Here is a 23,447-nt window from a genome sequence, read left to right on the forward strand (position 1 = left end):
TCAATAAATACTTAGATAAATTAAAGAATAATCGTGACTTGAGGTTGATTTACATTACTCACATTTCTTCATGTACGTTTTCATTAGATTCCCCTGCGAGGATTTTGCAATTTGTTCATATTGTCCTATAGCGTTTCTTACAGATTAGAAAACACATTCTTTCAAATTTATCTCAACCTAATCTGAAAAATCACATATTTTCGATATTAAGTCACCCATTAAAGCATTAGTCACTAAATTCTCTACATCCAGATCATCTCTATCACTTGTTCTCTAATCAGTAATATTAATGATTTCGTCTTATTGTCCCTAACAGTGCTTTACAGCGATTAGGGTCATCGCCTATTGGTTTTACGTTGAAATTTGTTACTGAAGGATATACAAGATCCGGCTCGAAGGACCAAATTTTTCCTCTTTCTCTTTCTGTGTATCCAAAACTATCGTAAACGACAGGAATTTTTTTTGAATTTTCAATCCAAGAAGGTATCTAAAAAGCTAGAACTCCTTCCAACTCGTTGTACCCATAACGACGTGTGCAGTTATCGGTGACGTTTCGTGTAATGTGAATCGGCCTTTATAATAATTGTTCTTCTTCTTCGTTTCTATTCGATAAAGTCAGCAAAATAAATTGCAAAAGGTCACTGATCGGTGACCTGGTAGATAGAAAACGGCAGATAACTATTTATTTATTGTAATTCAAAACATGTTTATTAAATTATTAACTAGTTCACTGTATCGGATAGTTTTTATGGGTTAATAAATCTGGTTCGCAGTATTATTCACTTTTATGGGGTTATGTTACCGCAACCGATTGTTTGTTTATTTAAATTCTGTATAATAAAAGACACTTTATGAATGTGCGGCAACTATTTCTACAATAAGTACTGATAAATTTGAACAATTTTGAAAAATTATTCTGTGCAAAATTTGAACACGTTTTATTAACCGGTTTTAAAACTATATAAAAAAAGCTTTGCATTCTCTCCAAACTCTAAATCTGCATTCTAGAGCACAGTCGGAGGGTTATGGGGAAGACCCTCTTTATCGACCTTTTAAAAATTGTGGAAAACAGCCTGTTTGATCTAAAACGGTATATATATATTAGAGATGTGAGCTGCGAGTAAAGCAGCACTAAGCACGGCAATGAAAAGAATGATAATATTCCATGTTGAAGTTATGTTTATATTCTATCTGTAAATAATGACGAAGCTACGTTTTTTGAGGCCTAAATAAGATGAATGCAAACAAATAACGACTGATTCTGAAAATTATTTTTATTAGGAGCTCTCAAATGGTTACCTCTTGAAAAGGTGTTGGTAAAGAAGTTTTTTTGTTTTGTTTAAATGCGCAGATTCGGCAGATTTTTAAACTCGAAAGGCCTAAAGAACTTTGTCAAACAGAATATAATTGTCTTTAAAAACAGAATGGAACCTTGGAACTGTCGTACCAAAATCCAGGCCTTTGTTGGTTAAATTTTTCGTTAATTCTTTTTCATTAATTTGTGTTATGGGACCATATTATTCGCGAGCTGTTTTCGTCGCAATGGAAATGCAAAGTACCAGAGGGTAGGTACGAAACGAAGACTCATTAGGGGCAGTTTATCTTCACGATACGAAACGAGAATAAAATTTGTCAAAACAGGTAGTATTTGATTAAGGTACGAAAAGAGAATACCAGTGGTGTTGTCGAGCCGGAACGCTCCGGAACGTCGTTCCGGTACTTCCTTTTTGGACAGGAACGTCGTTCCGGTACTTCCTTTTTGGACAGGAACGCGTTCCGGAACTAAAGATGATTTCTGATAACGAGAATTGGCTGACGTATTGAAAAAAAAATTAAGAAGAATTGCTTTTTTTTTTCTAATTTTTGACGAATTTTTATATGTTTTATTATAAACAAGGGTTTGAACCGAACCCGAACCGGCTTGTTTTTCCGAACCGTGAACAGGGCCGATCCTGGCGACGGGCGAAAATTGGGGGAAATCCCCCCTCCCGCGGTCGTCAANGGAACGTTTTTTTTCTGCTGAACCGGAACTCGAACCGAACCGAAACAAATACGTGAACCGGTTTTTGAACCGGTTCAACGGGAATTAAACTTTATTTATAATAAACATTAGAAGAAAAAAATATAAAATTTTAAAAAAGTAAAGATTTCATACATAAATTTTAATACAAGCGGCCCACGGACCGTACGTTACTCATCCCTGGCATAGTTTATTGCCATACCCAAATGGGCCTGCGGCTAATGCTAAGAATATATATACATATACACAAAATGGGTTTCGTAATGATTTTCGTTTCCTTTCCTTTTTATACTATATACAGGGCCGATCCTGGCGACGGGCGAAAATTGGGGAAAATCCCCCCCCCCCGTCGTCGTCGTCAAATTTGGGACATGAGACCGCACAGAGCGGCCGCCTACCCAGGATCGGCCCTGTCTATATAATTATATATACGCGTTCCGGTAAAAAAAAATTAGCACAACACCACTGGAGAATATACGTTAGTTTTTGCGTGACGAGCATACATCAGCAGCCTTAATATCGTTTTGTTTACGCACTAAATTGAATTACGAAAATATATAATAGTTAATTCAATTTATTATTTCCTTTCCTCTACTTCGCTTTCTAAAAGTGTTACCTTATACCACATAAATGACCTTTAGACAATATTCCACGTGGGTATCTCCGAATTGAGAATACATTATCGCGAGTGAATTATTAAAAAGCATCCGGTATGGTATGAACTGAGTTAGTATAAGTTAGCAGTTATGTTCGTTCCTCGTTCTGAATTTTCATCAAGCCTATTACACGTCCATTTGCACAAACCATCGGAGGAGCTTAGCGTTTGGTAATAATTTATACGAATACAGTGAATAAATTAAGAATAACTGCCAACGAAACACTCGCTTCTACATTTTATGTTTTTATTTTCATGACGGCAACAACACGTATATTTATAAATGTGTTTGTGTATGTGTGTGCTAGTGTGTATGGATCCATCCTCATACGTATAATAGGAGTAAAAATATACCGTACTCTTTACAGAACGTATCACTTTCAAAAAGTTTTATGGTAGCAGCGAGATATAAATTTCATAAATCGCTTGGAAACCTAATACGGTTTGATTAAAAATGGTTTCTTTGACACCCATTCTGCTCGCGCTATGGTAGATAACATTTTTTCGTTTTTCATAAAATCCATACTTAGGATGTTTTTTGTCCTCCAAATCCGAACAAATAGCTTTGATGCATTCCGACTTCGGAATAAAGCTAAATTGGTCGTTTTACATAAATTTTACAATATGTAATACGATACCTTGTCAAGCTTTCGTCATCATCATCATAAGGTCGTCAGTCCTAATCAGTCCGAGACAGGTTGAACACGCACCTCCAAAACATAAAACTTTTGGGTGTTTCATTCCCATCAGCCAGTATTGCTGGTGGGCGGGCAGTCCCTCCGGACTACGCCGGAAGTTGAGACGGACGAAATGAAGACAGAAGAGAATGAAAGATTATCTGTGGAGTATTACTGCCTCAGCATTTGGCTAAGTGGTCCAAGGAAACCACAGAAAAACTTGGACCAAGGCAGACGGACCCGGAATCGAACCGGCGTCCTCCCGAATGCTAATCAATGGTCTAAACCTCTAGGCCATGCCGCTCGGTACGCACCTCCACTCTTTCCTATCCTAAGCTAATCTTCGCATTTCCCTAAAACTAGAGCAACCCACATCCTTAACTATTTGCGAACAGTAATCTAATCTAGGTCTACCTCTATCCCTCCTAACTCCCGTTTTTGCCTCTAATGTCTCTGACTAGACCTTCATGCCTGAGGTGTCCTACCAACCTATCTCGCCTATTTTGTATTGACTTCCATAGAGTCCTTTGTTCTCCTATTCTTTCTAATACCATTTCATTTCTAACCTTGTCTATCCTTTGTATCCTCATCAATCGCCGTTAATACCACATTTCGAATGCTTCTAACCTTTTCTTTTTCGCCGCGCCCACCGTCCATATTTCGCACATAAACAGGCACCTTTAACAATCTTTTTCTAATTTCTAAATTAATCGTTCGCGAGCATAAAAGTGACTTCTTTTTATTCAAGGCAACTCGACCTTGCCCTATCCTCTGCTTTATATCCCTACTAGTTCTTCTGTTCTGATTTATCTGACTTCCTAGATACTTAAATCAAATCAGCCACTTCTCTTATATTTATATTCGCTCTTTCCCTACTTTTCCCCTAACTTATCTCGTCTATTTCTTATTGACATCCATAGATTCCTCTGCTCTCCTACTTTTTCTAATACCTTTTCATTTCTAACCTTCTCTATCCACCTCATTTCGAACGATTTAAACCTTTTATTTTCAGCCGCGCCCACTGTCCATGTTTCGCACCCGTACAGCGCCGTGCTGCAAACACACACCTTTAACAATCTTTTTAGAATTTCTAAATTAACTGTTGGCGAGCATATAAGAAGACTTCTGTTTATCGAAGGCGACTCGACCCTGCGCTATCCTCTGCTTTATATCCCTACTTACTCCTTCCGTCCTTACTTAGCTTTCGAAATACTATTTAATTTTAATAAATCTATGCTTTTTTCTATTTTTTTGAAGTATGCTATACATTCTAAAACAGCTTTCAATTGTTAAAAACCTAATATCTAATGATATGTAAAACGACGAAAATTTTAAGTCATAAGTTATAAATATTTAACATCTTAAGAGATTATTTTTCAAAAAATTCACATTCAAGAGGGATTATGTTAAAAAGGCAATGTTCGCCTTGACTCATCTCACCCTTATTTGAGATAATTCTACGGAGATAATGGTGAACCTACGTTGATGGAATGATAAAATAAAGTGGTTAATCATTGGGAAGGCGCCCAACCCAGCGTCTGTCGCAGCAATACTTGGCGATAAATGAGTGTATTCGACGCTGGTGACGAGTTAAGAACCGAACATATCCTATTAGATGTAATAATCAAAGGGTGGTATCATCTTTGGAGGCAAGGGAGTGACAGCAACAACTTTTCCTCATTAATCCGAGGTAATATACAATAAACAGAAAATTAATTTCACTGAAATGCTAAAAAAATTAAAAAAAAATTAATCTCTTCAAATTTATAAAAATATTACATTTATATATAATAGGAGATAATAAGTTTGTAAGTTTGAATGTGGAAGGTAATTTGTGAAAATACTCATTTGATTTCAAAAATTTTTTCAGTGATACACAAAATGATCCCTCTAACGGTGGGTATAGGCTGTATGTTATTCCGTTAAAATAAAAGGACTTTATGAGGACCAATTTTGCAACATTAATCGAGCGCCTTAACTGTATAAAAGATACAGTAGATTTCAGGTATAACAACGACGAAGGGGCCACTGTAATTTTGTCGTTATATCCGGAAGTGCCGCGCTCCAAACCTACACCTTTAACAACCTTTTCCGAATTTCCAAATTAACCGTTTGCGAGCATAGAAGTGACTTCTTTTCATTTAAGGCGCCTCGACTCTGCGCTATCCTGTGCTTTATATCCCTACTACTCCTTCCTGACTCAGCGATGTTAAATATACCAATTTCTTGGTATATGTACTAGTTTTTCAAGATTTGTACCATGTACCAAGCCACTACTGTCTTGGTATGCAAAAATACCAAGTTCTGAATATTGACCAAATTAACTAAGTCTGCCATCTAGCTGGAATCAAATAATAATTAATATTTTTTTTTCTTATTTCTCACTATTTTCAGATACTTTCAATGTGAAAGTGAAAATTTCAAATCCGTTGAAAAAATAAGGTCATATGCACCAATGTTACGTGTTGTGTTTCTTTACCGTTCACACAATAAGTAAACTGGAAAACTTCATAGACGGTTAATTTAAAAAGAGCTTGAAGAGTATCATTTATTTTATCCTTGATTAATGGTACTATATTGTATATTATATCCAAATTTATTTTATTCGAATACTATTCATAAGTAAGTAATATTTTGTATTCCGTAAAGATAGATACCAATTTTGCATTGAAAATACCGGCTTTTTTTGTCACAACAGTACCAGGTTTCCTAATTTACCTCTAACATCACTGATATGACTTCCTAGATACCTAAAATCAGCCACTTCTTCCATTTTTTCGTCTCCTATCGTTATATTCGCTCTTTCCCTACGTTTTCTTCCCTTGCATACCAGTATTGTTGTTTTACTTTTATTTATTTTCATACAGTACTGTTTTGTCAGTACCGCTTCCATTTTATTTAAAGCTATCTCTAACTCCTCCTTGCTAGATGCTAATACTGCTATATCATCTGCAAATCTTAGCATACTAATCTTTTGCGCCTATATACCTATCCCTACAGTGGTACTGTGTTTAATAATATTGATCGCGTCTTTGATTTATAGATTAAAATGTAGCGGTGACAGTGTGCATCTCTGTCTGACTAGATAAATTGTCAAAATTTAGTTGCTGTTTTTTTGATGGTATTAAATGTATAAAATAACTCGCGGTCGATTTTGTGATTTGAGGAACAGTTATAAGAACTTACGAACTCTTGCAATAATAATTCTTATAAATACGTTTGAAATACATAAGTATTTACTTTGTAATTTAAAAAGAAAACGGGAACGCATCGTCATCACTTCACTCCTGTTTCATAGTTATCGCAAACTCGTTTATACGCGGCTGTTAATTACAGTAGCACGTATCTTTTTAACAGGTTGCCAGATAAAAAACTATAAATAAACTCGAAACGCAGATAATTACACGGAGGAGTGTGAAATTGCCAGACAGTTAAATTAATGATTTGTGTATCGGTGATTAACCATTAAATAAATTATAAAGCCATTAATAACACACACACACATTCACATCTCGTTAATAAATAGATAGTTAAAACATAGGAAATCTAGAGGAACATATGTAGGTTTAGTCAATACTCGCGATCAAGTTTAATTAATTAATAAAAGAGAAAATAAATGTGTACTTAAGATGTAATTACCAAGTTAAGGGCAATTAGGTGTCGTTCACAAAAAGCGGCACGACGCGCGGCGTTCTAAAAGAAGCCCGAATTCTTCAGACATACTCACTGTTTTCTTTTTACGACCGAGTACCTAATTAGCGAATAATTAATGGTCTACGAATTAACGTTTTTATATACTACTATATAATAACTACATCACCTGTGTTAATATTCCCATCCGACACCATTAATTAAGAAAAGAACGTGGAATAAAAATAAATAAAAATAAAGGAAAAATTCGTATCTATGTAATAGAGCTGAAAATACAGGTCGAGCTTATATAAAAATAAAAAAAAAACGGTAAAGGTGTAGATGATGGCCCCCACCCCCGAAGGTGGTAGGGATCGAAAGAGGAGTTCTCCCCCACCACTGTACCATAAAAAGTTATGGGGGTTCAAAGTTAATAAATATGCCAATTTTTATACATTTCTAGGCATGTAAATATTTATATAGTCATTCTTAAACAACATTCAAAGGTAAAACTAATGAAAAATACAATAAAAATATTGAGAAAGTTATAAAAAACATTATTTAAATATCTTTATCAATAGGGTAGGTTAGGTTATCGGGTTTTGTTCAAGTGACCACCCTCATTCGATCCCCCCTACCCCCACCCCCGAAGGGCCATCATCTAACCCCCATAACTTTTAATGGAGGTGAGACTGCCACGAACTTTTTATGGTACAGTGGTAGGGGAGACCTCCTCTTTCGATCCCACCCACCCCAACCCCCTTCGGGGGTGGAGGCCATCATCTAGACCTTTACCAAAAAAACTATTAGAAGCCGTAGAAAAAGACTATGAATATGTATGGCTCTGTGTGGATACGAAACGTGGATGGTACGTGCAGGTGGGAAAATCACATGGCTGACTTTAGGAGAAAAAATTTAAATATCTAAGTAAGTATGTTAAGTTGAATTTAAAACTAAAATTTTTGTTACATGTATTGACGATAGTTCTTAAATTTTTAGAGGTTAATTTCTTATTACTTATGGTACGTGTCCAGGCTGTCTTTGGATTGTCAGTTCTATGATGATGATTTATGAGGATTAATTAATAAGTATGCGCTTTGTTGTGGATGAAACTTATGAGCGCAAAATCATTATAATTAACTCTACTTGAACCATTATAATTAATCTAATTCCGTAATAAGACGTAAAAGGAACTTCCAGAGGGATACAAACGTATAATTTAGTGCAGAAAAATACCAATTTACCTGCATGTTTCCTTAGTGGTTAGAAAATATTTAAATGGGAATTTCCGCGTGGCACGCAAACAATGATTTTACTCAAAAGATCCCTGTACCTACTTTTATACTTTTAGTCATGAGGACGACGCCACTATGAACTTTTTTGATGTTTTTAATTTTTCTCAACATTTAGACAACGTAAGATGTATTTAACAAGTTAACGGAAATTAAAAAAAATCTGGTATGCAAGGGGAGAAAAAGTAGGGAAAGAGTAAATATAAAGACAGGAGACGAAAAATTAGAAGAAGTGGCCGAAAGCGTTCGAAATGTGGTGTTACAGACGAATGATGAGGATACCGTAGATAGAGAAGGTCAGAAATGAAGAGGTATTAGAAAGAATAGGAGAACAGAAGACTCTATAGAAGCCAATAAGAAATAGGCGAGATAGATTAATAGGAGACCTTCTCAGGCACGAAGGTCTAGTCAGAGACATATTAGAAGCAGAAACGGGAGTTTAAAGGGTTGTTCTAGTTTTACGGAAATGCGAAGATTAGCTCAGGATACGATAGAGTTGAGGTGAATGACCAACTAGTTCAGGACTGACGACGACCTTATGGTGATAGACAACGTATAGGTAGCTTAGAACGACATGAGCCTTCATATACGCGAAGGGCGGGTCTTATTGCATTTATATTGTACATTTGGAAAACATTGACTAGGTTGTCATTCTTTTGAATCTGACCAAGTGTCCCACTACGCAACAAGGGAAGAAAATGGAGCTCCAGATAAACCAAACGACGTTTTTTTTTTTTTGATAACCCAGGAATGTAGAAATTAATGAATGTGCACACTTATATTACCCATGCAGCTCATTCTGAATTACCTCTGCCTTTTAATTGATACGTGTACGTCAATAAGCTAATTGGTGAATGTCGGTTATTTATTCCTTTCGTGACGATTTTGGTCGTACACCAGTGAATTCTATCATACACCACACCGAGCGGCATGGTCTAGTTTAGACCATTGCTTAGCATTCGGGAGAACGTCAGTTCGGTTCCTGGTCCGTCTGCCTCGGTCCAAGTTTCTCTGTGGTTTCCTTGAATCACTTAAGCAAATGCTGGGGCAGTAATATTCCACAGATAATCTTTCATTCCCTTCTGTCTTCATTTCGTCCGTCTCATCTTTCTCACCCGAACCACCACTCACCCATTCCCACGATTCCTGAAAGGAGGCTGAAGTGGGCCTTCCGTCCCACCTTCCGCCGTAGTCCGGAAGGACTGACCGCCCACCAGCATTAGCGGCTGGTGGGAATGAAATACCCAAAAAGAAAGAAATAAGATTATACACCACAACGCCTTGGTTAATGTTCGTTCTCTTTATTATGACTGAAATTATGACCAGAACGACATGATGGTCAGACACAAAATGAAAACACTAACATCAATATCGAGTACATACTTGTACATTTATTAATGCTGTGTGTGATACATTTACTTCCGAATAGCTTAATCACGTAAGTACTTTTGTCATAAATGTATAGAAATCTCTATCGGTAATATCAATAACAAATAATAAAAAAGGTGTAAATAAATAAAACCATTAGTAATTCTTTTTCTTTTGAAGAGCACACAAGTTCATCACTTTTTTATCTACATATAGGGACTTAGTGGAAGCAAAGCAAAGTTGGTTGAGGAAAATAGTTATCTCATCGGGATTAGTTGATCATCCCCTTTTATACGTATGTAATTAACTTTTCTCAGAAATGGAGTAAAAGCACTTTGCCTCGTCCATCTCTGTTCGAATGAAGATAATAGCTTATATAGAGATCAGGTCCCGGGTCTTTCGTCTGATCCTCTTATGTATCATTGTATTAGAGACCGGCACGTATCCGTGTGTGTACGTATGTTACACGAACGCGGAAAAAGTCATTCAGGATCAAATGGTAGCCATTCGGTGTCCCCGAACGAGCTCTTATTTCATTTGAACAGATTGGTACACGAAAGAGACAATCTGGAGAACGAAGTGACTTTCATTTAATTTACTGGCTATTTTCTACATCTTAATTTACTCAACATCGAAATATAATCAATTACCTATATCGAAAATCCAACCCAAAAATTTAATTTATTAAAATACCCATTACAAGTAAAGCTACAAAAAATCCAGCTAAGGATACTGGAAAAATAGTCATAAAAATGTTATAATAAATTTTGTAACAGGCTGACTTTGGATTCTAAATAATGTGTGAGACCCGATTATAACTTATAGGGAGCACGCCACATGTAAATAGCATATGGGCCTTAAGTGAGAATGAGGGCACGCCGATTGAAGGATTTCCCTACTGACTCCAAAAAAAGAAACTAGCGATATTGAAGTGAGGGCCCAAGCCGAATTCTATCTATCCGATAATCACTTAAGAAAAGACCATGAAAATGCGAGAGTCTAATTGGTCTCCAGCCAGCCCAGGTAGTCGAGGCTGCGTAAATTTAATTAATTAAGTAAAACAAATTAAGTAAATAAACTGTCATATCAGCAACACTTTGGAGATTTTATCACGGTTTCGATTAATTTGTTGTTTTGTTATAGGGAAATAATTGGATAAATAGATATAGACACCGATATTTTAAGATTATTCTTACATATTATAAACGGCCTGTAAGGGAGATTCTGTGAATCAAGTTTCATCCTGCCAGGGTGTCAGTTTGCCCACCGATTTATCTAAGAGCTATTTTCAAATTTTCATTTGCCCGAAGTGAAGTATGCCTTGTGAGTTTTTCATAAGAATCTTAATAGTCAAACTAATCGATCATATTTGAAAATTATCATAATATGACATAATCCGATCGGTAACGATCTTTTTTGATCTACCTGGCAAAATGCAAATTTGTATAATGCGAACTTTTAATAAAAAAGGTACAATAAAATCTATAAGAACATTTTCCTCAACGGATACACTTAGAGAAAGCTGTAGAACTTTTCATTACAAACAGTAGCGAATATAGGGACAGAAACAAGTTATAGTGAAAATTAACATAATATTGTAATTACTTTTTTTTACAAACTGTTTGTCTCTCTACTACAACGTTAAAGAATATGTACTGCAAATTCCTCTTAAAAATTACTTTTCATTGTAGCATATCTCTATACAATAATTAAAAAAATATATACAAAATTGTAGCATATTTGTTTACAACTATTAAGAAATAATCATACAATATAGTGTTGTAGGCATACATGTATCCGAGGCAGAACATAAAACTGAAATGCAAATAAATATTCAATAAAAATTGCTACATTTTTTCTTTATATTTTCTACAAAATTTATTTAATCTTACTACAATTTGTAATGAAATTCATGAAGTTGTTATCGTAAATATTTCATTCTAATTGTAAGGAATTTATCTGAGCCCCTGTCGATATTTCTCCTACAATTTTATAGTCAAATTTAAATTTACCGTTAGCTATCCTTACTACAAATTTGAGTTGCATTTTTTACAAAAGGACCTCTTTATAATAATTTTTCATAAAGCATTTTTCTGAGTGTGCGAAGATACTTCCTGGACTAACCTGCCAAAATCCTACCTTCAACATTTCCGATTGAATTTTAAATTCTCTGTAAACATTATTGACATAAAAATATTATTTTAGGGTTTGCTTGAAGTTATTGTCTAACCTAGCCAAGCAATCGGTCAGAATCAATCGCTGCCCGGGATACCCAAGCCATTCGAGGCCAACTGGAGCTGCAGGATTCGTTTGAATGTTCGTATACGTTCCTTTTAGAAGCTTAACGTTAACAATAATCGGCTTACTTGTATGTCAATCGAGTAAGGTGACGGTGGTGGTGTGCCGGTATGGGTACGGCAACAAGATTTCACAGTAAACGGTTTACCTGCAACGCCATTGTATTATTTCGTCGTGCTGTCAAAGCAAAGCGGATTAAAGACGAAGCTAAAGGCTTTTTACAACACACTCCACCATATAGGCACCCACATTCGTATATAGCTGCTAGTTGAGAACCTTTCAATATCGCTCAAATTACTTCAAAAATTTTTTTTTGCTTTTTGTTGCTTCAGGGCTGCTGGTACACAACGTTAACGATACGAATTCGCGCCCTTTGATATCATTATCCACCGCTTTAAAGGCGTTTCCTTTTTTCTGCGTTTGCAGTTTTCATATAAAGAATTACCAATCAATCAATTCATGGTGGATAACAGCCCGAATGTAATAATGTTAAGGAACATTTTGAGTCGGAACCCGGGCGTTTTTGGACGATTAGTTCACATGTGTGAATTCGATTCGCTCACAATCAGAATAGAAGAGGATACAATGAGGAGGAAATTGATGCAATTTACAATAAAATAAGCAATGACAATCATACTAACTGAACCAGTTTAATTTCTTATTTTACCATTTGCACATTTGGAACCCTGGAAATCGATTTATGTTTATTTACAGCCTCGGAAGATTTTTTTTCTTTAAACTATTCAACCGATTGGATCCTTATTTGATTTGTGCTTTTTATTAATATGCCCACTACGACTTTTGATACCGTTTTCTTATTTACAATCGACATTTCAACACGATCTCCGATTTTTAACAATATCTGATTTTTATTCATTATTTACGCTGCAACGACATCTGTGGTCAGAGTTTCTACATTATTAAGGCGCTCAGGGTATTGCTAAATGACCCTACTTTGTCTGTTTATTATCTGTGTGTATTAATGTGTTCGCATTTTAAAATTTCGCTCAAGTAATTGTTCATTTTACTTGATTTTACATACTTTCACTTAATTTTACTAGTTGTTTTTGGTTGCACGTTTAGTTCTTGTCAATTATCCCTGAAAAAAACCCAACAGAAGGGCGAAACATTAGGATATTATTAATTCAGAATAATATATAACCTATCTAAATAAGTTGAAATTGATTTGTTTTCTATAGAAACCTATACATCAGCAGATAAAAATTAATATTAATTTCCTTTACTATATGAAACACTTTGACATTTATTAATACTAATGTGAAAATTCATTTACTTCTTTTCATGCACTATAAATTAGCTCAAGCTAATGAGATAATGAGGAAAAAATTGTTGCTGTTATCACACCCTAGCCGGGAATCGAACCCGGGACCTTTGGCTTTACGCACCAATGCTCTGACTACTAATCAAAAAAGAGATAACAACAACAATAGGACTTATTAGGTCACAGATCTGTCGAATATTGTCTGTCAATATATTTTATATATATANTGTCACCTCTCGTAGTTTAGTGGTCAGAACATTGGTGCGTAAAGCCAAAGGTCTCGCGTTCGATTCCCGGCGGGGGAACAAAATAATTTTTTTCTAATTAACTTGAGGTAATTGTGAACGAAAAAAGTAAACTAATTTTCACCTTAATTTTCTTTATGTTTGAAATTTCTGTCTAGAAGAAATTTAAAACAAAAATATGTTTAAACGAAACAAATACCTTAAGGTATGTAAAGAAAAGAATCAATCATCCCTTATTTTGACTTGATGCTCTTCTTAAAAACTGCAATCTCCTGATAAGACTATCAGTTGTTTATCATATGCAGGGTTCCACGTTCTAGCAACGCCTGTATCTATCGACGTACGATAATAAAATTATTCATTGAACAATGTTCAGTAACTCACAGTTCGTATCGATAACGAAAGTGATACCAATACGCAATATTAAGTGTCAAATCAAATCAAAATCCGATAAATAAATGCTGGCTGATGTGCGAATACTTCTTCGATATGATACCTATGTGATAGTCACACGTATGTGGTTCACTCTTATTATTCCCAAGCAAAGTAAAATGGGACAGTGTAGATAAGGAAGCTGACTCTTGCATATCTTGCAACAGTAAAATCCCACGGATATATATACAGGATGTCACAAAAACGTTCAAAATTATTACAATTAATAAAATTAATTAAATTAATAAAACTGGTTCCATGAAAATGTAGGTACTAAAGGTAGTTTGATACATATACAGTTATTATTAGGGTCTGCCTAACACTATGCCACAGCCTTGTCGTTTACACAACTATAAATAATGAGATTTTTGGAAAAAATATTTTTTTACCATATCTCAATGAAAGAAGATGATATTCAATTGTTTTCCAAATTTTTAAACTTTTAAAAAATTTTCTTCAATGAAAAGCACAATGGCAACAGTAAAAAGAAATTAAAAATAACTGTTTTTTTTGTATCTTTCTTCTTCTACAAAGAAGATTACTTTAATTAAGAAATAAATATTTGACCGTAAGTTTTGATGACTCCCTTCAATTAAATACTGTATTGATTTTTAAGTTATTAGGATTAGGTTGGAATATGTAAGTAAAGGACCATAAAATCCTAATGTATACACGTCCTACACGAGTTTTATTAACTAATATTCCAATTTGTTGTTTTCGCCAATATTTAAAATACATCCCGAGTTACCAACTGTAGCTGGTGCATTTTTCCGATGGGACATTATGTTGTACGTAGACGACATGTAAAATTAGATCACAACTACACATGTACGTAAAGAGCCGATGCGGACGGTGGTACGTCGTAGTATACGAGCATGCTTGTATGGTATGTCGCCAATAATAAACAAGTTATGGGACCAGTGATCAATCATGTGGTTATCGACAGTTAGATAAAGAAAATGATGAATCTCCTCATTACCACTACACGCCACGCCAAAACCAAGAAAGAAAAGTAGTTCGTTCAGTTCTGCTGCATTGTCATTATATGGAAAAAAAAAATAATAAAAGAACACTGACACGAACGCCTCCTACCGATCCATCTCCAACACAATCTCGACTCCTTCATTTACTGTTATTATTATTAATATTGTTATTGTTGTGAATATAGAATACCTGATGCTACATATGCAATTTGACTATGGGAACAAAATCTATCGGCTTTTCCATAGTCTATTGTCAATTTTCATCGAGCACGGGTGCAAGCAAACTTTGCACAATAGAAGATGGATCACTTTTATCCTTTAATAATAACAGATGCTTTAACTTTTATATCCTGCTTTTGAAAATAAGGTAAAGGACGACGGTTCTGGATTTTCAAAATTATTTGGATAATAAAGAGGGCAAACACTTGAAAGGAATATATGAATTTTTTTTTAAATGATTTTTACTCAACGTCACGTACTTATTGATCTTGTTGATGCTCCAGCGAGGAGAACAGAGCGTCACAAGTCGTCCAGAGGTAGATAAAATTTTGGGGACATTTCTCATGAATGCATATTATAGATATCAATTTAAAAAGCAACAGAAAAGGAGAAAGTCGTGATATTATTGGCAATCCAGTGAGATTTTCTCCCGTTGGTTGCTCGGCCAATACTAAGAATGAATAAGTTCAAACACGACCAAACTAATCCTTGTGAAAACAGTTCTATGCTGACGAGTGTTTATATTAAAAGGGACTAAAATTGCAGAGTAGCCGTCTTCATCCTGTAAGAGACGAGAGAGGTGTCAGCTAATATGTTTAACCCTTCCAATATTTCTCTTTCTAACCCCGTTCCTTTCATAATTCTCCACCTTCTAGTTTATGGTTTCACTTTGAATTTTGAAGTCTCAACCCGTACCGAAATTGAATATCGTTGAATATACATAGCTCCGGTAAAGGTGTAGATGATGGCTCCCACCCCCTTAGGGGATGGGGTGGGAGGATCGAAAAAGGAGGTCCTCCCCACCAACGTACCATAAAAAATTCGTGGCGGTCTTACCCCCATAAAAAGTTATGGGGGTTCAAAATTAATAAATTTGCCATTTTTTTACATTTCTGGGCATGTAAATATTTATATAGTCATTCTTAAACAATATTCAAAGGTAAAACTAATGAAAAATACATAAAAATATTGAGAAAGTTATATAAAACATCATTTAAATATCTTTATCAATAAGTTAGATTAGGTTATGTTATCAGGTTTTGTTCAAGTGACCACCATCTTTCGATCCTCCACCCGCTTGAAAATAATTATTCTATTGAATTTTATTTGAATTATAGTGTATGAAAATTGTCGAAATAATCAACTTTCAACCCCCATAACTTTTTATGCGGGGCAAACCGTCGCGAAATTTTTATGGCGTTTTACTCAGGTGACCACCCTCTTTCGATCCCCCCACCCCCATCCCCGAAAACCATCATCTAGACCTTTACCCATAGCTCCTTACATGGGACAAGTGGATAGTAAATGCGTACACTTTCTTTTGTTATTTCAGTCGTTCTTACTTTTTGATCATTCCTCGTAGGTAGTTTATCGTTTGAATGCATTAAAATAATTCGGTTAAACAAATTCGTTGTCCGCGGTAAAATTAGCATACCAAATAATGGGATACCGAATTATTACACCTTTTACTTATGTTGTTGCCATTTATTTATGATGAATACGTCACCATGTTAAATGATCAGCGACAACGACGGTACGACATGGAATTTTAATCACGCGAATACACCGAAGGAATGTAACAAGGCTCAGCGTTCCTCTCTAGGTATGTCTATGTACGTGTTTGTATGTGTGTCTATGTGTGTCGATGGATGTTTCGAGCGGTTATTATTTTTCATGTCTATTATTTGTTTGCGGAAGAGATCAAAGAAATTTCGCCAGGATGAAATTAAAGTGTTGTGATGTTCAACAATTTCATATTATGCTGACGCCACATTGGGTTTTCAGACCTTCCAATCATGTCGTGGACGGATTTGAATGATGGATTTGCTTATTGTAGATGTAGATTATAACAAAAAAAAAGGAAACACGTTAGAATTATGTCAAACTAGAAACAATAAAATATAATTAAAAAAAGCGCAAATTCATTGGAGAAAAATGATAATAATTGCTTGCATTAGGTGAAGTCACCCCCAACTCTATTGGCATGAAACTCATTTTTCAACTCATGTTCGTGCACGATCAGTTAACGACACTTTTATCATTCATTTCCTTTTTTGCATAGTTTTAAGGACACACACACAATAGTGCTTAAGTGTATAGGCAATAAGAAAATTTATCAATATTTCGATGCTCTAGAACAGGGATGGCGAACCTTTACGTATCGACGTGTCATTTTTATCAAGAAAAGTTTAATCAGGTCATAGACGTGCCATCAAATAATTTTGTCTTTGATTATTGGGAAAATAATAAAAATTAAACTTGAGTATTTCCGATAATTCTCTGAACTAAGAAAATTCCATGATTAAAGAATCAATCACAGAAACATTAGTGACGTGCCCAAAATATTGTGTCGCGTGCCATTAGTGCCATTGGTTCGCCATCCCTGCTCTAGAAGATTTCCTCATGAGACAACATACCCGTATAAGGGGAAAAAAAAAATTGTGTAGCCTATTCAAAAGTTTTTATTTCATTCATTTAGCTGACGACCTTAACGCTCCTTATTTCAACTAAAATAAACTGCTGCTTTTTTTAAAATTAACCCCTTAATGTTAAATGGCAAGAATTATTATCTTATTTCGAAGGGTGCTATGTGTTTCTTCAGATGTCTTTGGCCAGCAGCACGTTATCATCATCTGTATCACGAAGTCTTTTCTAACTCAAATATTTTTTTTTCTCTTGGCATAGATACATTTACCTTTGCATTATTTCCAAAATCATTAACTCGAATTTTTCCATTCGTCTAACTGGAATGTTTCTATAATAGGACATTCTAGGGCGAGTTTTACATTATAAATTGTCTCTTTAATTCCAATTTCTACTACTTTTCTTCGGCAAAAACAGTTGCAGCAATAACCAATGGCTCGAGTTTTTAAGTGGAACTGTTACCACCATAAATTTTCATTGTAGCTTTCGATATTATATCATCAAAAAAAAAATCGAGTAGGTTAGGGTCATAAAACAGAAATTTTCCTTAATAACTCAAATATAACTGATTGCATTCAGGTTTCAGTTATACTTCGTTTACTTTCTGTAGCGATGTGACCTTCAGTTTGACCGGCGCAAAGTAGAAAAGAACAGCACTAGACCAGAAAGGGAAGGAGACAACTCTTAACCGATGAGGAGCGTAAAATCCGTACAGTACTGCACGGAAAAAATGACCATTTTATCCACTACAATTGCATTGCTCAAATGTGCTGTTATTGGTACCATTTACTACTGAAAATATCAACGAGATGTTTATTTATATTTGAAGACATATTAAAGGCTTTAAAGCTTGTTTTCGACTCGCACTACTATTCATGATTGAACAAAACTATTGGCAGATACTGTATGAAAAAATGTGTTTAATGAACAAAAGTCGAGAGTATAATGAGCTTTTTTCTCCCTACCTACGATTTTGCCAGCGCGCATCCAAGACATCGGAAGGGGCACATCGCTACAGAAAGTAAATGAAGTATAAGAATGCTCGACTGTGCAATTCATCCAACAATAAAAAAATAAAATATTTGAAGAGAAGATGCTTAAAATTTTATTTACGAGAAAAATAAACTTCTACACAACTGCATATCGCGACACTTTATTAGCCTTGTCAAGTGAATAATATGCGACACCCGTCAAATTAAAAAAGGAAACAGCAATAACATGTTGGGCAAACACTCCACCCACAAAAATCCCAATACATTGCACTGAAACTCACAGACTATATTTTATTGTCCAACATATTTGAATGTTCGTACACATAAGTCCACAAAATCTCATACTCACACACACATACACGGTATGTACGGATTCGTTGATCTCACAGCATGATTCAAACGAGCGAGCCCCTGCTGATCTTGCAGCATGTTCTGAAATTTCTTTTGGGACCCTCCGAGTGCCGCTTCTTTTTTTATATCTATAATTGTTCGTTTTTGTTTAATTTTCATATGCTTACGACGTACGTCCGTCCCTTCTTGTTAGTTAGTACCTAATAACCGCGATACAAGGTCGTGTCTCAAGAAATTAGGCGAGCAGTTTTCAGAACGTTGAACTTTTCAGACCAAGCGATAAATATTAGGTTAACATTTTCAGAATTTTACATTACCTAGACATTAAAACTACAACAAAAGAGCAATAGGTTGAAAAGAACTTAACTTCAAACTCATAAAAGCAATAACAGAAACAGTTAGGTATAAATTTATTGTTATCGGGTGTTATTAGTGTAACAACACCAGGCAACAATATCTTTGGTAGACATACCTATGAAACAATACAAAAATATGTTTCTAAGTTCGATAACCACAGTGATTCTTGCTTCCACCCTTCTCATTATATCTATCTCATTATTCTTTAAGCTTTAACGAGTTTCTGGAATTCTAGGGTGAAAAAACTATAATCTTCAAATATCCGTTCTGGACGTATAAATTATTGTATGAATTCTGGTTCTTCCTTTTAAGGAAAAGTTAAGTGTAACGCTTCCTCTTGCTTAAATTTTCCTCTCATAATAATCACCTAAGCAAACAATTTTTTATAGAGTTTTAAGATTAGATTATTTCAGATTTCATCAATTTATATAATTCGCAATGGTAATTAAAGCATTAAACATTTTTAAGTATGTATATTCATTGCAATCTTTGCCTTAATTGCGTTTTTTGCATTGAATGAAAACAAGTTTGATAACCTTTGACATTTGAACAAATGTTATGAAAAAAATATACTCCTTCGAGCCGGATTTGAACCAGCGACCTATGGATTTCAACAATTTAAATTCCTCTACAGTCCACCGCTCTACCAACTGAGCTATCGAAGGTATTTGTTTATCAGGAGAAAGTCGGAGATGCTCTCAAATTAATTTCAGACATTATCTACATTACATTGTTGCCAACTGTTACAAAATACTTTTAAAAACAGCAAAAACTTTTTAAACAACATTTTTTCTGTAAAAATTACCCCTTAGATCCTATTATGTAAAGGTAGCAACGAAGACTTAAAATAAGAAATCGCAAAAGTTATGTTCTTTAGACTTGTACACGGTCACGGTTATTAACAGTAGCACTGGACTAAAGTCGATTTCAGAAATAAAAACATTCAAACATATAAATAAATGTGGTGTCTGGAGCAGACGTGCTGCTTGGAAATGCCATTAACAGGACGTGTTTGGCAACTTAAGTGCAAATGAGTTTGTGCACCACCATTTACGAACATACAGACGACACATGGAAAATTGGGAGAGCTATTAAATAACTTAAAATACATCGGCGTTAAGTAAACTATATTATGATGAATTTACTATTGTATAGGTAATTGGGTCACTGCATTCATATTTAGTGTTATAGGGCAGGTGGTGGTGCGTGTAATATTATATGGACTTGACTACCGCCAAAACAAACTATTACTCTCTTCTTTTTCTGGAGAATAAGGGGACCGTCAAGAAAGCTTAAGTTAAACACAGAAAATCAAAGTCAAGCTGTGATCTTTCACCTAGGGCTTACAATACCGGGATTCCGGGATCCCGAATACCGGAATCCCGGACGATTTTTGTCTGTTATTAAAAACCGGTATTTATGTAAAAAAAAACGTATTTTGGTATTACATTAGTTGATAAAAAATGAATTTATGCACAATATAAATTTGATTTAAAATAATATTAATTAATTACAAGAAATTTTTTTTGAAGATAAACAAACAATTTCATTGTATTAAAATCTATATCAGGCACATTTATTACACATACCGAGCCGAGTATGGCACCATCGAGAAACGGCGGTGTCGGCAATTATAATAAACAAAAGATGAAATTACTTTTTTTGAAAAAACAGGAACAAAAGGAACGTATTTACAAAATGTGTATGATTTCTTAATGACAATAGTGCCGACAAGTGTAGAATCAGAAAGAGCTTTTTCGACGGCTGGTTATATTTGTACGAAAATTCGGTCCACGCTTTATAATGAAACGATTGATTGTTTATGTTTTTTAAGAGCATACTTTAATAAACAAAACGCAAGTTATTAATATTATTTCATAAGTACTTTCAATTTAATTATATTTTTTGCTTCTTTGATTATATAATACAATACGAGCCTATTATATGTAAAATGTAACATAAAATTTAATATGTACTTTTTTTTGTATCTATTTACTCCTACTCTCTATGTAATAAAATAAATAATATCTACTCATTTCAGAACAATATTTATTGGATTTCATATATTATTTGTTAACAAGTCAATATAACAACTGAGGTAAGTAAAAATATAACTAGTAAATTTTTATTAATAATACCGGTATCCCGATATTTCAAATTTCAAATATCAAATACCGGTATTCAGATTTTAGTTCGGTATTGTAAGCCCTACTTTCACCTTATGGTTATATAAAACCAGGGATACAGTCAAGCCTAAGAGATGGCGACTACTCTATCTCTTCTTTTGGGACAAATTTATTCTTGTTTTTAAAAAATTGCTATCGTCTTTTGTTTTCGAGTTATAAACAAAAGTTGAAAGTTTTAGCTACATGTCCATATCTTGGTTGTAACACTATAAAAAAAAACAACTTTAACGATTTTCAGGCACTTTTGTACATAAAATACACTGGTGTCGGAAAATTTAAAAAAAAATCATCTTCTTTCGAGTTATGATATAAACTTGCATTTTTTTAAGCAGGAAACATGCTTTAGTTAAAAAGATAATTTTTTCCTCTTTTAAAATATATGTATATACTATAATATGTGGGGTCGCATTCGATGGGTTAGCATTTAACAACGAAAATATTCTTTTCGTAGTTTACTCCTTGCATTGTTTACGTCGGTTTCGACTGTCTGTCATTGTCATTGTCATTTTAAAGTGAATGGTATTAATTTGAGTTTTCCTAATTAATGACTTACAAAAAATACGACAGGTTGGAATTCTTTATTCAAAGCAATAACTATTCTGATGATGATGATCAGAAACATATCATATTTTTTCAATTGCTATTCAGAAAGAAGACAGCCTCATAACTAAATTTTTGGAAAAATTGCGCGCCATAGGCGGTTTTGAATAACGTGACCATTTATTTTTTGACTCAAAACGGGACATTGATTATTTAGGTCAATGAAAATAAAAACAGTTTTTAAATTTTTTTTATTCACAAAAAAGTAAGTGTTTATACAGTTCGTTAGCTTAGTTATATTTATATTTATCAGAAGAACAAATTTGCTTTAGTATAGCTGGTGACGATTTCAAATAAGAATGAAATTCTTGGCACGTTTTTTTTATATTCACTTTAGTTATCAACATCGCCTTTAGAACTGACATTTGTAACTGGGTTTTCTCAGATGTCCACAATTTGTTCATCACAGAAAATACTCTTTCTACTGGAGCATTTGTAGCAGGCAAACATAAAATATATTCAATTATTATAGAATAGTTTTCATGCTGAAGATTGTTAGCGTGAAAGTGTTTGAATACTTCCACCCAACGAGTTTCCGCGGAAACATTTACATTATTCCGCCGGCTCGACTACCTACTCAAGTTTCCGAAAACGGGACAATTTTGCGTCCCAGAGTTCATTACGGGGACACCGGGACACGTAATTATAAAAAGGGACAGTCCCGTTCAAAACGGGACGTCTGGTCAGGTTAGTTTTGAATCAAGACTTTCAAGAAATTACTAACCGAACCGAAGAAACTTCTAAGGAGTCAGTTGATGTACTTAATATCCGAAGTGTGTTGGAATCTAATGCAGTAGTACCCAATCGATTTTGGGCCATGCCCCACCTAAGCATTTCTAAAATCCTGATACCCCCCTCGTGATATTTAAATTTTGTCCATTAACTGGGGAAACCGGAAATATCTTGTGCACCAATTACACATGTACCTACATACAAATATTTTTATGTATGCATTAACATGAACATTCACCTCTACAGACTCACTAGAAAACAATTTCACTGTTAATAACTCATTATCGAATTACCCCATAGTCTTTGGTATAGTCAGCCGAAGGGTGCACATCCTGCCCATGCCCCACCAAAATATTGCCATGCCCCACCGGTGGGGCCTGCGCCCCACGTTGGCAATAGCAGATCTAGTGTCTGTTTGCTGCTAATATTGAAGTATTGAGATCAAATTAGATCGAAATAGCGATTCGCATCTTGTAGTATGAATTTCTGAATTTTTTATTTAATTTATTTATTTCTTTTCTTCTGATAGTTTGATTCTACTTCCACAATTTGTGCAATCATCCCTTAAAACATAAATATAATACAATATACATTTATTTTTTTACAATTACCACCGTTTCCCCGCGGCTTCGCTCGCAGAAATTAGTATTGTTTCTCCATAAAACCTTTTAACTCCCAATTCACCCTTACAACGTTTTAATTTT

General features: G+C 34.6%; 2 non-coding genes across 2 annotated transcripts in view; both read right to left on the bottom strand.

The window, feature by feature from the left end:
- LOC108744593 overlaps positions 1 to 23,447 on the bottom strand; it is a 181,713-nt gene that overhangs the window by 121,448 nt on the left and 36,818 nt on the right. The gene's annotated exons all lie outside the window — the stretch shown is intronic.
- On the bottom strand, positions 19,799 to 19,890 carry Trnay-gua. Its single transcript is given in 2 exon segments — positions 19,799 to 19,834; positions 19,854 to 19,890. It is a non-coding gene; the product is annotated as a tRNA-Tyr (tRNA).

The sequence above is a fragment of the Agrilus planipennis genome, unplaced genomic scaffold (assembly GCF_000699045.2).
Source record: "Agrilus planipennis isolate EAB-ADULT unplaced genomic scaffold, Apla_2.0 scaffold47, whole genome shotgun sequence".
NCBI lineage: Eukaryota > Metazoa > Arthropoda > Insecta > Coleoptera > Buprestidae > Agrilus > Agrilus planipennis.